The sequence below is a fragment of the Triticum urartu genome, chromosome 5 (assembly GCF_003073215.2).
Source record: "Triticum urartu cultivar G1812 chromosome 5, Tu2.1, whole genome shotgun sequence".
NCBI classification, from domain to species: Eukaryota; Viridiplantae; Streptophyta; class Magnoliopsida; order Poales; family Poaceae; genus Triticum; species Triticum urartu.
Window position 1 is genome coordinate 2,871,038 of NC_053026.1, and position 5,378 is coordinate 2,876,415.

The 5,378-nt window shown below is 42.1% G+C and overlaps 1 long non-coding RNA gene across 2 annotated transcripts; it reads right to left on the reverse strand.

Annotated features, from left to right (window-relative positions):
• Window positions 1–1,516: 1,516 nt before the first annotated feature.
• Window positions 1,517–3,831, reverse strand: LOC125555394. 2 transcript variants are annotated; one of them, XR_007304688.1, is made up of 4 exons: window positions 3,310–3,831; window positions 3,103–3,204; window positions 2,780–2,995; window positions 1,517–1,603 (listed from the first exon to the last, which is right to left on the reverse strand). It is a non-coding gene; the product is annotated as an uncharacterized LOC125555394 (long non-coding RNA). The 2 variants fall into 2 exon arrangements; XR_007304687.1 differs by having other exon boundaries at window positions 2,780–2,998.
• Between the last annotated feature and the right edge of the window lie 1,547 nt (window positions 3,832–5,378).

A 5,378-nucleotide genomic window follows, 5' to 3' on the forward strand; every position in this document is an offset into this window, starting at 1 on the left:
AGCTGACGGTCATAAACTGACTATAGCGACCTTTCTCCTGGAATGGTCGAAGACGTTTATGACCAAAATATGCCTATTGTTTTGTTTTGATCACTAGCAGCCTCCCCAGGCCACGTAGGCATCCGACGTGGCAATCTGATGGGGCACAAGAATCAGCCCGGTCCAATTCGATTTTCTACATGGGCCTAGCCCAACAATTCATCCTATTTATGTTTTTTCCCATGGTCAACTAAATGGGCCAAGCCAAATTTTATGGCCTTTTTCTTTTCTGGGCCCTTTCCTTTTTCTAGTAAAATTCTTTTTTGTTGGCCTTTTCTTTTTGTTTCTACATCTTTCACAAGAATTATTATTATTTTCGCTATTTAAAATAAAATAAACAATTCCACAACAACATCATCAGTTGGGCTATAGCCTTTTCATGCACAGTACAACTTTAAGCATAGAAAATTGGAAAACATATATTTAACCCATACATATTGTTGAGAAATTTCATAATTTTGCTGTCAAAGCAAAATGTACACATGAATACAATTTTGCTGTCAAAACAACATTTCAAACGTACATCTTCATGACATCGTACATAAAACCAGAAATAAAAAGATTACAATATGCCATATGGCTCAGATCACATAACATATGACATCCAGGTTTCAGCAACGAAAAAAGATAAGCACCACATCATACCATCTGCACATTCAAAGAGAACAAACTATATGTCAAAAGAGAACTGAGCAGAAAATAGCCACTAAAAGAAAGCAGATAGTATATTCAGTAATTACTACAGATTTGCTCACTGAATACACACACACAAACTTTGCATATACTTTTGAAAGGAACTGCAGATTCAAGTAAACTGCAGAGTTATATCAAGACTAAGATAGAAGGAGAACGGGGGAGACAATGCAGCAGGGAGAAATAGTGAAGATAGTTCTTGAATTACGGTACACATGACACCAGCAGGTCGGCAGATAATACACCAAATGTGCATGAAAGACAATACAATAAACACCATCTTGTTTACAGCAAGGCAATATAGTAGCATGCCTCTAGCACATCATCTCATTTAAAGAATGCATTCAGGCAAGAAATGGATAGCTGGTCTAATTTTCTTTGCAAGCTGCTAGAGGCTGGCCAATTGACTGATACTACTGGATAAGCAAAGCAAACTACTACCAAAACAAGAACCAGACATGGCAAGCAAAGTACCAGCATTTTACTCATAGCAAAGAAAACTACTACCAAAACAAGAATCCACAAGCAAACCCATCTCGCAACACCACCAGTTCGAACGAGCAGACAGAGGCGGAACTGAGACGCTTACCACAGAGACCTGCTTGACAGAGCCCTTTGCCCCAGTGCTTGCATGGAGCTGGAGCATCACACACATAACATTAGCACTGCATATGAAAAAGAGAACAGCAACGAGCCGCATTACAAACACGCTGTTGTGAACTCTTCTATTGCAATCATATGAAAAACAGAATCATGTACAGGGGTGACAATGCTTGTGACTTGCCATTACACAATTCTTCGGGTGAGTAGTGGCGCTGAAGGGCAATTCGGAACATAAATGACGCGAGTGAGGGAAATTCTTGCATGCTATCTGCAAAAAAAGAAATCATCTTCTTTAGTTCATCACAGGATGTAGTAGAACGACTCAATTAGTAATCCCAGGCACGGAATTAAACACAGAGTTGCAGCTGAAGTGAGTATAGATGGGTTCAATGATAGGTAAGGTGCTTCCCTATCCTTCACAAGCCTATCTAAAGAACAATTCTGCAAGTGACTTGACTCTTAAGAAACAGCAAGAAGGGCAAGGTAATTGGCTCCTTCACAAGCCTATCTATCCAAAGAACAATTCTGCAAGTGACCCGACTCTTAAGAAACAGCAAGAAGGGCAAGGTAATTGGCTCCTAATTCCTTAGTTATGACAAATACCATATTTGATACTAGATGTACTGAAATAAAAACCAACTCTAAGGATTCAAGTAGCACTCGTGTTAGCATTCTGCAGAAAATGACAAGCATTCACCCTTGAAGCAAGAATTCCATCTCAGGTGACGCTACTTGCTACTATTCTCAGCACCAAAAAGTGAAAACACCTCTGAATTAAAAAAGTATAACATACTCCTGACCAAGTGTTTACTAATCTGTGCTGTACTACGAGTGCATATCCAGTGATACACACATCTGAATTAAAAAAACGTGTATGCAACTTTCAAGAAAAGTGAGTAACGCAAAAACAGGGACTACTTCTGCTTGTAATCATCGAGTATTAGTGTTTTAGAAAATTATTACAGACTAGTTCATCCACTAAAAAAAGCAGCATGCAATCAGAGAACGCCGTGAGCTATCAATTATACAAGTAGTACATGTGAAGTAATGTGCAATGATGAAAAGTACTAGACTTAAATACATGAGTCGTGTGCTTATCCAGGATTAAGTGTCGCAGTGCAGGATGTGGCATAGCTATGCAAGTTATTACTGTGGCATAGCATAGCAGGAGCAACCCATTTCAAAGAGAAGGGTTTTAGAGTAGCTTTGTTAGAGGCTGACCAAATGGCCCTGATATGTCTAAACTGATGCTTATCAGAATCAAACTGTGCAGTGTAAATCGTTGTGAGCACCATGCGTGCCATTTAGAACATGATGGGCAGTGGCAAATTGCCAACAAGCAAACATTAGGGGTAAAGCACAGATTGAGTTTCAGGTAGAAATACTACTATGAAGAACTGCACATGCTTTCTGAAAGTAAATGCATGAAGAATTCAAGATTAACCTAAAGCGAGAGCTCCATTCCAGATACAAGTAGCTGTTCACTCCTTCTGCCCCGCGTGGATGTGGTCGAGGAGGACGTTTCTGCAGTTGTGGTGGACCTTGGCGGTGCCCAAGTCAGAGACGCGGGCGCGGTAGTTGTGGTCGAGGAGGACGATGCTGCAACAACAGCGTCATCGAGCAATACGCGGACCTCTTGAGGAAGTTTGTCTTCAGTAAGCTGCTGCATATTACAGAGGATAACGCAACAAACCATCAAAATTAGCAGAGTACTGAATCTTAGAGAAGAAAATTGCAGGAATTTTTTTAGAAAGGGAGGCTGCTTACAACATTGTGAGGCTGCGAACGAACGCATCACCGGTCGGGTTCCCCTTGCCGTTGCCATTGCCGTGGCCGTGGTCGGGCGCAGAGAGAAAGAAAAGGTCGGGTCTGCCCAGTGCCCACGGAAAGAAGCAAGCAAGCAGCGGCACATGAGATGAGAGGAGAGGAGAATCTGCAGGCACATGAGATGAGGAAAGAAGGAGGAGGGCGTACCTGGGCGTCTAGGTGCTGCAGCCCATCTCGTACCTCGCCGTCGTCAAGGGCTAGGGACCCCCCATCACCGTCTCGTGATGCTGGTGCAGCAGCCACCGCGGTTGGGTGCGGATTCTGGCGCCGTCATTGCCGGATCTGCGGCATCCTTGGCCATCTCTGTCGCCTCGTCCGCGCGGGAAGAGAGGGGCTAGGGTTTCGGGCGCCCTCGACGAAGGGAGGGAGGGAGGTCGCCGGTGGGGCTGTGGAGACGAGGTCGCCGGTGGCGGTGGGGTTGGGGGAGAGGAGTTCGGCGGGCGGCTGGATTTGGGGAGGAATCGGTGGAGTCTGAGAGGAGGAGGAGGAGGAGCGGGATGGGATGGGATCCCATCCCCGCTACGCCCATCGCGAGTCTGGGCATGGACTCGATCTTGGGTCAGCCTCGACCTCGTCTACGGTGGCGGTGGGGGGTGGTTGGGGCCGGCGGCGGATCGAGATCTGAGGGAGGGAGTTGGTTGGGGGAGGCGGCTATGGCTGCGTAGGAGATCTGAGGGAGGGAGATGGAAGGGTTGTGTTAGGGTTAAGCAGGTGAGACAGCGAGGGGCGATGGCTGTCGTTGGATCCGGGACGATCGGACGGTGGTTGATGCATGATCCGCGTGAGCTGCCCTTGGACCAATCAGAACGCAACAATCAACTTAAAGATCTTATGACCATCTAAAGACCATCTAAATTGGTCGTGATTGATTAAAGATAAGTTTCTTTAAAAAAACATTTCCTATTTTTCGAGTGTCAAAGATTGTTTTTTTGCATAGTTTGTTAAAATGATCTCATATTGTGCAAAATGGTGCATCTTAGAATTTCAAACAATATTGCCTAAGGGAGTTTTCATTTTCTTTGCACAGAAAATTCGTTTTCCATTTTTCGAGTGCCCGAAATGAGTTTATTTTGTGAAGGACCTACCAAATATTTGTTGCAAAATTGTACCAAATCATTTTTATAAAAAAAACTAGGCCATATTTAATGCACAATTGACCAAATGGTTGGGTGTCAAAATATTTGATCCACTTCTGGTGAAAAAGACAAATTCCCGCTGATTCAGCTGCAAGCGGGTCAAATTTGAATTGCAGCTGCCTCATAGCTTGCTCTTTATTTTTTTCCAAAAATCATTTCTAGGTACATAAGTATCTATTTAATCAGAGAAACACCAAAAAAATTCCAAGATTCAACCACTAGCTAGGAACAGTCAAGCCCGCCGTTTTGACCGCATTTTGAAACGGGCATAAAAAATTCAAAAAAATCAAAAAAATGGAAAACCTTCGCATTATGTCATTATATGTGACCAAGTTTACAGGAAAAATAATAAACTTGTAATACAGTAATTATTTTAAAAAAGTGTTCTCAGAAATGAGCTATCAAGTGTGAATATTCATGGCTTTTAAGCCAAATGATCAATCTTATGGCCACATTCATGCCATAGTTTGTTGAAATGATCTCATATTGTGCACAAGGGTGCATCTTGAAATTCCAAACAATGTTGCCTAAAGGAGTTTTCATTTTCTTTGCACGGAAAATTCATTTTCCATTTTCCGAGTGCCCGAAATGAGTTTTTTTTGTGAAGGACCTCCCAAATATTTGTTGCAAAATTGGACCAAATCATTTTTCTAAAATACTAGGCCATATTTAATGCACAATTAACAAAATGGTTGGTTGTAAAAAGTTTTTATCCACCTCTGGTGAAAAAGACAAATTCCCGCTGATTCAGTTGGAAGCGGGTCAAATTTGAACTGTAGCTACCTCGTAGTTTGCTCTTTATTTTTTCTAAAAATCATTTATAGGTACATAAGTATCTATTTAATCAGAGAAACACCAAAAAATTCCAAGATTCAACCGCTACCTAGGAACGGTCAAGCCCGCCGTTTTGACCACATTTTGAAACGGGCATAAAAAATTCAAAAAAAATCAAAAAATTGGAAAACCTTCGCATTGTCTCATTATATGTGATTAAGTTTCCGGGAAAAATAATAAACTTGTAATACGATAATTATTTTAAAAAAGTGTTCTCAGAAATAAGCTGTCATGTGTGAAGGTCAA